This window comes from Acomys minous, assembly GCF_964271855.1.
Source record: "Acomys minous genome assembly, chromosome: 16".
In the NCBI taxonomy this organism is placed as follows: Eukaryota; Metazoa; Chordata; class Mammalia; order Rodentia; family Muridae; genus Acomys; species Acomys minous.
In genome coordinates this window covers 24,039,460-24,050,029 of record NC_140498.1, presented here as the reverse complement: position 1 = coordinate 24,050,029, position 10,570 = coordinate 24,039,460, and the positions used below count along the sequence as shown (strand labels likewise).

The following is a 10,570-nucleotide window of genomic DNA, read 5'->3' as shown; positions in this document are numbered from 1 at the left end:
CAAGCATGGACTTCTTAAAGATACCCAGGACAATGTCAGAGATCAATTTGGGGCTAAGACGCCTCCTGGACCATCAGCATCTGAATGAGTGTAGGACGCTGCGTCCACACCCATCATTGATGGGAAGGTAGGTAGGTCAGGGAGATTTAGTAACATCAGGTCTTACCAAGTGGAGTTAGGATCATCATTTCAGTTTGGCTTTTGAGAGTTGTTGCTTGTGCCTTCCTTGTTTTGTTTTTGCAACAGGGTCTTAGGGTGTAATTCAGCCTAAGTGGAACCCCCATGTAGCCCAGGATGACTTTGAGCATCCCATCCTCTTGCCTCCCATTGTGCTGGGATCCCAGGCTTGAGCCACCACCCATGGGTTTCTGCTCTGCTGAGGATCCAACCTGGAGCTCCATGCATGCTTGCCAAGTACACTAAAACCGAGCTACATCCCCAACCAGGATGGCCATCTTACAAAGAACTGTCTACACTCAAATCAAGATGTCCCTTAGTCCCTGGATACCAAGCTGAACTGCCCTTGCCAGGAGCAGCTATATAAAATATGTGATAAGTTTTGTCAACTTCCTAGTCAGGGGATGTGACTTAAACACTGTTGATTCTACTTATTAACAATGTGTATTCTAACAATGTGTATTCATAGCCAGGCAGTGGTGGCGCACACCTTTAATCCCAACACTCTGGAGGCAGAGTTAGGTGGATCACTGGGAGTTCTAGGCCAGCCTGGTCCACAAAGTGAGTCCAGGACAGCCAAGGCTACACAGAGAAGCTCTGTCTCGAAAAAAACAAAACAACAAACAAACAAACAACAACAACAACAAAAAGTCCAGTGTGTATTCATAGAAAATGGCAATGAATTTTTTCGCTTTTCTTTTGGTTTTTCAAGACAGGGTTTCTTTATGTGTACCCTTGCTTGTCCTCAACTCACTTTGTAGATCCGGCTGGCCTTGAACTCACAGAGATCCACCTGTCTCTGCCTCCCAGGTGCTAGGATTAAAGGCAAGTGCCACAACCACCCTGCTTTTTCCATTTCTTTCTTTCTTTCTGTCTTTCTTTCTTTCTTTCTTTCTCTTTCTTTCTTTCTTTCTCCCTTCCTTTCTTTTCTTTCTTTTTTCTTTTCTTTCTTTTTTCTTTTCTTTCTTTTTTCTTTTCTTTTCTTTTTTGAGACAAGGTTTTCTGTGTAGCCCTGGTTGTCCTAGAACTCACTCTGTAAACCAGGCTGGCCCTGAACTCACAGAGATCCATCTGCCACCAGAGTTATGAGATTAAAGGCACGCACCACCACAGCATAGCTAAGAATGTCAACATTTTATTAGAAGTCTGTGACATGAAAATATCTCCAGGGATGGGCGTGGTGGTGCATGTCTTTAATCCCAGCACTCGGGAGGCAGAGGCAGGCGAATCTCTGTGAGTTCGAGGCCAGCCTTGTCTACAGAATGAGTTCGGGACAGTGAAGGCTACACAGAAGAGACCCTGTCTGGGGAAAAAACAAAAGAAAAGAAAACATCTCCAAGATGCCAGGTGGTGGTGGCACAGGCAGAGGCAGGTGGATCTCTGTTAATTTGAGGCCAGCCTGGTCTACAAAGTGAGTCCAGGACAGCCAATTCTACACAGAGAAACCCTGTCTTGAATCAAACAAACAAAAAAAGAAGATATCGCCAAGAAATGCTAACACATCTCTCATCCCCAATTTAAATGTTCTAAATAAAAATTAGACAAGGGGGCAGCAAATCTGCTGCCTAGATTCTGGTATACAGAGTACAGGACAGCCAGGGCTACACACAAAAAAAACTCTGTCTCAAAAAACAAAACAAAACAAACAAAAAAAATGACAGGTGTGGTGGCACACACCAGCACTTGGGAAACAGAGGCAGGTGGATCACTGTGAGTTTAAGGCCAGCCTGGTCTGCAAAGCGAGTCCACATAGTCTGAAAAATTAGTCCAGGTCAGCCAAGGCTAGGCAGAGAAATCCTGTCTCAGAAAAACAAAACAAAACAAACAAACAAACAAAAAGAATTCACGGTAAATAGGGCTTAAAAAGATAAAAAGATACCATAACAAGTCTTCAAATTATGTATTGTTACAAAGATAGAAGTACTTTTATTAACATAATTTTATCTTCCTCTGCCTAATTATAACATTATTTTTTTTCTGCAGTTCTTTCTTTCTTTTGTTGCTTCTGCCTTTTCTTTCTTCTTTTAGTAAGACAGAATGTCCTAGAAGGACATCACTGAGCATGTGGAAGGATAGGAGGCTACAAGCATACCAATGTTGCACTCTCGGAAACATAGTTTTCTCTCCTAAGTTATACAGTAGTTCACCACTAGCTAGGGATGGACATTAGATGCCATCACATGTGCCAGTTCATGATGTTACCAATTCCTACTTCTTCCAATGGGCCATCCTTATACAGCATCAGTCATTGAATTTTGTTGAACTAAGTAAAGCAAACATAATGTTAAAATGTTTCCGGAGCTGGAGACAAACAATGACAGGGTAGAGGTAGGTGGGACGGCACGGCACATGCTTTTAATCCCATCACTCAGGAGGCAGATAGCTGTGAGTTCAAAGCCAGCCTCATCTACAAAAAGAATTGTAGGACAGCCAGGGCTATTACACAGAGAGATCCTGTCTTGAGAACACAGTAACAAAGCCACATAAAACAAAAGGATGACAGGGTCGAGAACTGTCCCAGCATCCATCAGAACACAACAACAGCAGGTCCGCTCTGTGCTCACTGTGTGTTGCTGCAATCCTATGCTTGAGTAGTGAACTTTCTTACTGCATTCTGACTTGCTTCAAAAAAAAAAAGTGATGAGGGCTGGAGAGATGGGTTTAGAGGTTAAGAACACTGACTTGGGCTGTCCCAGAAGCAGACAGAAAGCTAGTGTGGCTGAAACAGAGGACAAGGAGGGGATGGCAGAGGCAGGAGAGAGACAGTCCCTCCAGGCTAATGACTGAAAGGTCAACAATCCTAGAAAGCTGGGACACATACTTAGGCTACCACATGAGGAGAGTGGAATGTTAGGAGAGCGAGAGTGGAGTCCAGCCCACCCCCCTACGCCCAGGTAGGACACTGATTCCTGGAAGGGGGAGGAGACCCGGGTGGTGCGTGAGCTTAAGAATCACTGGGATTCCAACAGAAAACCCATGACAGTGACAGTTGCTTGGCCCCTATGGTTTGCTTAATCTGATGGGTCTTTGTTTGTTTGGTCTCCAGCTCTGCTCCTCAATCTCCAGCCTCCTGACCGCCTGACTGAGGGTGTGCACCTCACCCCAGTTGAGCTGGATTCTTTCTTTCTTCTTCTTCTTCTTCTTCTTCTTCTTTTTCTTTTTTCTTTTCTTTTCTTTTTTTTTTTTTGGTTTTTTGAGACAGGAAAGACAATATATGCAACCAATAACTTCATGATGCTTTTTGTTTTGTTTTGTTTTTCGAGACAGGGTTTCTCTGTGTAGCCCTGGCTGCCCTGGACTTGCTTTGTAGACCAGGCTGGCCTTGAACTCACAGCTATCCACTTGCCTCTGCCTTCCTATTGGTGGGATTAAAGGCCTGAGCCAACATGCCCGGCTAGATTTTACTTTTTAATTTAGCTCAAGAATCCAGTTCAAACCAGGCATGATGGCACATGCTTTTAATACCAGAACGTCAGAGGCAGGTGGATCCCTGTGAGTTCAAGGCCAGCCTGGTCTACAAAGAGAGTCCAGGACAGCCAACATAATACAGAGAAACTCTGTGTCAAAAACAACAACAACAACAACAAAAAAGAGGTAAAATCCAAGTTGAAGGTTCCATGCTGAAACAAAAGTATAATAATTTCCTAGGGATGCCTAGAAACTCTGTCTTGAAACAACAACAACAACAACAAAAGGAATGTAACTCAGTAGAGTGTTTCCCTAGTATGGGCAGCCTGAGGTCTACACCCAGCATGGTGATGCACACTGGCAAGGCCATTGTGTAGAAGTTGGAGGTGAAATAACGAGCTCCAGGGTCATCACTGCAGATGTAGTGAGTTCAAGGCCAGGCTGAGCTACATGAGACTCTGTCTTTAAAAAAAAAAAAGTTGCTTTTTTTTGTTGGTTGGTTTTTGTTTTGTTTTGTTTTTTGGGTTTGTTTTGTTTGTTTTTTTTTTTTTTCTTTTTTTGAGACAAGGTTTCTCTGTGTAGCCTTGGATGTCTTGGACTCAGTTTGTAGACCAGGCTGGCCTCAAAATCACAGTGATCACCTGCCTCTGCCTCCCAAGTGCTGGGATTCAAGGCGTGCGCCACTACCGCCTGGCGTTTGTTATTTTAAAATAATTGCTTTGAAGCCAGGTATGGTGGTGCGCGCCTTTAATTCCACCACTTGAGAGGTAGAGGCAGGTGTATCGTTGTGAGTTTGAGGCCAGCCTGGTCTACAAAAAAGCAAGCCCAGGACAGCCAAAAATACACAGAGAACCCCTGTCTCGAAAAACAAAAACAAAGAAACAAAACAGAACAAAAATAATTGCCTTGAAATAAACAATGTACATTTAGATTTTTTTTTCCCCCGAGACAGGGTTTCTGTGTAGCCTTGGCTGTCCTGGACTCGATTTGTAGACCAGGTTGGCCTCGAACTCACAGAGATACTCCTGCCTCAGGCTCCTGAGTGCCAGGATTACAAACGTGTGCCAGCACACCCGGCTCCTCTACATTTCGTTCTTATCCCAGTTTTCCTTCTGTTGCTATGATAAACACAGTGGTCAAAAGCAGCTTGGGACTGAGGGGGTCTATTTGGCTTTCCCCAGTACCCCATCACAGTCTGTCCTTGAGGGGATTGGGGCAGCAGCTCATCAGGGCAGAGGGAAGACATGGAGGGAAGCTGCTCACTGGCTTGCTCAGCCTGCTTGCTTATACAGCATATAGATACCTGTCCAGCCTGCCACCACACACAGTGGGCTGGGCCCTTCCACAGCAATCAAACAAGGAAATGCCCGCAACCATGCAAACAGGCCAAGCCTCAGCCCAGCTTTCCCCTTCCCAGGTGACTCTAGTTTGTGCTGTTGACTAAAAGTAACCGGCATAGCTACTTTTGTACTCTTAACTGAGGTTAAAGTCATGCATCACCACTGCCTGGCTACAAAGTGATTTTTGAGGCTAGCCAGGGCTACATAATGAGAACCTGCTGATAAATGATAGATAGATAGATAGATAAATAGACAGACAGATGACAGATATATGATAGATAGACAAACAAACAAATAAACAAACAAACACATGGTGGTAAAATATCCAAATCACTTGTGCTTTCTCAGCTATGCTAAAAGCATCTTGCTCCAGTGGTCCTTCTGTCCCTGATCACAGTTGTGTGTGTGTGTGTGTGTGTGTGTGTGTGTGTGTGTGTGTGTGTGTGTATGTGTGACATCTGGCTTGTTTGGGGGTTGTTGGTATCCACACTCTGGGTCTCAGGATTGTAGAGCAAATGCTTTGAACTTACTAGGCATCTAGAAAGCACTGTCTTCTGTTCTTTTTAATATGGATAGCAGAAAATTAAAATCTGCTTATGTAGTTCTCATTGGATTAGCATTGGGCGGGGCCAGCCTAGAAGTACAAAGCAATTGCACAGATGGCTCCTGGGTAGAGGCACTTGCTGCATGATCCTGAGACCCACACCATAATCCTGAGATCCTGAGGCCAGAAAAATTGGAATGCCTCGAAGCTGGATCTAGATGCAATTGCTGAGTATCTAACAGGGGTGGTGGGAGCCAAATTCAGGTTTTCCGGAAGAACCTCAAGAGATCTTAAGTGCTGAGCCATCCATTCAGACCCTGTCCTATATATTTTTCTTTTTCATTTTAGTGCTGGAGATCTAAATGAAGGCCCCAGACAATCATTCTGCCAGTAAACAGTGTTACTACACTTGGTTTTCTGAAACAGGTTCCTGCTGTGTAGATAAGGCTAACATCATCCTAGCAATCTCCGTGCCTAGCACTGGAGGGAATCGCCTGCTTGTGCTGGAATTATAGTAATGTACAGTCACACTCAGCTAAAGCATTTAACCCTCAGGATCGACTACCAGGACTTCCAGTAAGGAAGATAAGTGCACTGTGCCACTCTTTTCTTCTTTCTTTCTTTCTTTTTGGTTTTTCAAGACACTAGGTTTTTTTTTTTAAACATTTTATTTAATTTTAATTTATGTGCATTGTTGTGAGGGTGTCAGATCTTGGAGTTACAGACAATTGTGAGCTGCCATGTGGGAGCTGGGAATTGAACCAGGACCTTTAGAAGAGCAGGCGGTGCGCTTAAGCACTGAGCCATCTCTCTAGCTCCGTACTTGCTAGTTTTTAAAGCTACCTTTTCAGGGTGGGTAAAAGCATCCCCCACCCAGGCCTCAACTGCTCAAGTAGTACCTTAAAGGCTCCTCCAAAACCTGGTCCCCTGATCTGGCTTCCCACTAGCAATCGAGTCCAACAGTGCCCTGGCTTTCGTAGCTAAAGCCTCTCAATCAATAGCTAAAGGCTTAAGCATATACTAAAACATGTCATTGTGTATATATAGACCGCAGAGTTCTGGCCAGGTTAAAAAAAAAAATACACAGGACATTAGCAAAACAAAACAAAAGATAGGAATCCTTCCTTTGCTTTGCTTCAGTCTGTTTTTTGCATCCCATGTAGGATGGGATTTATCCTCTTTGAGATTATGTTTGGAAGATCTCTCTCTCTCTCTCTCTCTCTCTCTCTCTCTCTCTCTCTCTCTCTCTCTCCCTCTCCCTCTCTCCTTCCCAGGCTCCAAGACCAGCAGTTGGCAGAATTTCTCTCCCCATTCCTTTCTCAAGTCACTCCAGGCAGGCCAGTCCTCCATACAGCCTTTTCATTAAACTACACTAGAGACCCAGCTGACCTCCCAGGCCACCTCCAGTTAGTTTCCTCCTTGTTCTAGTCCACTGATACAATCTGGGTCAAGCATGTTTCATTAAGTCCTGGGCACGTCCACTCCATCCCTCTACCTCCCTGTGAGTCTTGTGTTTTGCGCTATGAGTATGAATACAGAGTTATGGTCCAACCCTTATGACTCTCAGGCATTGCTTAAAAATTGGGGAAGACAGCTGGCTGCTGCTGGTGGTGGTGGTGCACACCTTTAATCCCAGTACTCAGGAGGTAGAAGTAGGAGGATTGCTGTGAGTTCGAGGCCAGCCTGGTTTACAAAGTGAGTCCAGGAGAGACATGGCTATATAGAGAAACCTTGTCTCGAAAAAACCAAAACAAACAAACAAACAAACAAAAAAACCTGGGAAAGACAGACATGGGGAAGGAATTAGCTAGAGTGACTACAAGCCAGCAACTCATATTCATTCCATCTTGACCTTTCCTTGCTGGACCTACTTTAAATGTCAGGTTTCAGCCAGGCGTGATGTCCCAGGCCTTTAATCCCAGCACTCGGGAGGCAGAGGCAGGGCAGGCAGATCACTTTGTTTGTTTGTTTGTTTGGTTTTTTTGTTTTGTTTTGTTTTTTTGGGGTTTTTTTTGTGTGTATTTTTGATTTTTGAGACAGGGTTTCTCTGTGTAGCCTTGACTGTCCTGGACTCACTTTGTAGACCAGGCTGGCCTCGAACTCACAGTGATCCGCCTGCCTCTGCCTCCCGAGTGCTGGGATTAAAGGCGTGCGCCACCACGCCCGGCTAGGCCTTTAATTCTTATTCTCATTGGATTAATGACAGGTTCCTACATCTTAAACTATATGGGCAATTATGTATTACTCTAGTAAAATTAATGGTCCTTAGGACAAACTACATCTCATTAAAGCAGGATGAATCTACTCTTTGACTCATTCATTAGGACCAGTGGGGACCGTAACAGGACACCAGACCTTAGCAGGGCCTGAGACCTTAGCACAACTGACTCAATGACGTAAGTGACATTCAGGCTGTAGAACTCAGCACGTAGACAGCACCACCTGCCAAAAGGAAAACAAAGGTCCAATCCATCAAAGTCAAAGTAGTTCTCAAACTGTACTAGCCTTGCCTTTTAGTTTTTGTAGCTCTGCTCCTGTCTAACTGTTCTTGTTAACTGAAGTATGTCAATCCAGAATGTGCTTTTTGTGCTTACGCGCTCACCCCGGGAAAGGCTCAGGGCCACACTGGGTTCCCAAACAGCCCAGTGTAGCTATCAGCTGCCCACTGAAGACTTTCTGTTGGCTTAAACCCGTGTCTGAGCAGTTTTCACTGTCTTGCCCTACTGCCCAACTCTGGATATTTCTATAGGTGAGTTAGTAAGCCTGAAATGGGCATCAGGGCATGGAGTGTAATGCCCAAGTTGTGAAACCCCCAAAGATCACCAGGAATCAGCCGGATGCAAATCATACAGGGTCTCATTATTAGTCAGCCCCCTGGTGAGAAGGGAAGATGGTAGCCCCTAGTGCTAGGGGAGCAGGGTTTTTAAAGGGGGAGGGGGAAGCAGGCAGGGGATTTCCAGGCCTTGCTGTTACGTGATAGGTTAGAGGGGTACAGGAAAGTTGTTCTTTAGGCTGATTGGCTGGAGGACCAGGGCTAAGTGAGGGGACCAAGGTCAGACCACAGAGGGGGGAATTTTCGTTTGTTCTGGTCATTGTGACCTTTGGCTCTTATTGGTTGGCCCCAGGAGGAACGCTGGCTAGCTGTACGTTTGTGGCTCTCCCTGGAAACTCCCAGGGGCAGGTGTGTGTGTGTCGTATTCTCAGGCCCTGAACACGAAAAGATGTTGGTTTGGTCTCTACAGGAGAAGATCAGCTTTGAAAGCTGGCAGCCTCTCTCCCTACACTAATCTAGCTTTATTTGCTTAGACTGTTTAACTATTAACAGGGGCTGCAAATAAACAGGTCCCGGGATGATGATAGTTGAACAGCAGACCAGTGTGCATAATTAGTCAGCTTTCACTTCTGCCTTTGCACCAGGACCCTCATTGTCTTCTATCTATATCTTTCCCTCTTTCTGCCTTTCAGTTAACTCATTTGCAAATTGAGTCAGTTGTTCCAGTGGTTCAAATCCCTTTATGCAGGAACCTTCTCAAAGTCAGCGTGGTCTCTGGGCCTGGAGTCTGAACTCAAGTGAACACCTTTGCTCAAGCACTGAAGATTGCAACAGAAAAAAAAATTTTTTTTGTTTGTTTGTTTAGGAGACAAGGTCTCACTATGTAGAACAGGCTGACCTTGAACTCCGAAGCTCCACCAGCCTCTGCTTTCTGAGTGCTACTGTAAGTATTTTGCTAGTGTCTCTTTAAGCTGGTGAACAGATACTATCCGTGGAAAGAACTGTAGAACTGGAGAGACTCAGTTTTCAAACAACTCAAGTGGAGGTGTGAGGTGTGGCCAGGAGATAAGGATGGAATTCTGAGAGACTCTAGTCATCGGCAGCTCTGGAAGAGTCCAGCAGCAGCAGAGGACCAGAAGGGAGACTGACAAGAGGCTGTGGATCGTTCCTCCCTGGTGAGTGCAGGCTCATGCTGGAGAGAAGCAATGAGGACAAGTGGTCCTTGGAGTTCTATACCGTGTGGATTTGCATATGGGATGACGTGGGATTCTATGTGGGACATTAGGACAATGATAAGTCTCTAGGGATTAGGGCAATTTAGCATCTAATGGAGGCCTATGGACTCTTGGAAGGTGGGTCTTCATTTAAACGGAATAATGGGTTTATGTAGATTAGCTATTAAGGCCTACTTGAATAAATTAACATGAGCTATAAGAAGAAAGCTGTAGAAAAATAGTCGGGAACTTTTAGATGAAGCCCTATCTATTTAGGCCCACATCTGTAGGAAATATGCAGATTTGTATGATATAGCAATGGGACTAGGAAGGTAAGGGCAAAGACACAGTGCAGTCTTGCTCAGTGACTTTTGTTGTTTGAAGTGTAACAGTATTTGTAAGGAATACTGTGTTTTCACCTTAAAGGGAGAGCTTCACATTAGCTGCTGGGATTTGAGGTTTTGTGTTAGGGTCGTGAAATTGGTCCAGAAGTAGAAAAGTTTTCTCGGGAAGTAGACAGTTTTTACAGTGTGGTGTTCATTTTTTCTTTTCTCTTCTTCTTCCTCCTCCTCCTCCTTCTTCATTGAGACAGGGTTTCACTTTGTAGCCCTGGCTATCGTGGACATTGTAGACCAGGTTGGCCTCCACTGCTGCCAGGATTAAAGGTGTGCACCACCATGCCTGGCTCATACTGTCATTTTATTTAAGACAGGGCCTCTTGTAGTCCAGGCTTTCCTCAGAATTGAAACTTTGCTGAGGATGACCTTGAACTCCTGGTCTTCCCTTTCCCAGCTGCTGTGATTCCAGGCAGACACCTCCAGGGCTGGTTTGTCTGATGAGGAAGACTGAACTCAGGGCTTCCTGCTTTCTAGGCAAGCTGTCTGCCAGCTGAGTTACAGGCCAGCTTCTCTACTGCTCATTTTAGCATTATAAGGACAAAAGTCGCTACATGGTGGCAATCCTAATCCTTGGGAGACAGAAGCAATAGGAGGGGTTCAAATCCAACTGTGCTAGTCAGAGGCCAGTATAGGCTACTTGAGACTTTGTATAAAAACAAAAAACAAAAGTCTTTTGAATATGGCCTGCTGCCCTACTTCTCATGACCTGTGTGTGT

General features: G+C 44.9%; 1 protein-coding gene across 4 annotated transcripts in view; it reads left to right on the top strand.

Annotated features, from left to right (window-relative positions):
- The first annotated feature begins 8,874 nt into the window (after nucleotides 1-8,874).
- Nucleotides 8,875-10,570, top strand: part of LOC311586444 (hepatitis A virus cellular receptor 1 homolog) — a 40,509-nt gene continuing 38,813 nt past the window's right edge. For 2 of the 4 annotated variants that reach the window (XM_084762442.1, XM_084762440.1), the window contains exon 1: nucleotides 9,208-9,417. The gene's annotated coding sequence lies outside the window, so the exon portion shown is untranslated. Of the gene's footprint in view, nucleotides 9,186-9,205; nucleotides 9,418-10,570 lie in introns of those variants that run through there. The other 2 variants (XM_084762441.1, XM_084762443.1) reach the window with 2 other exon arrangements.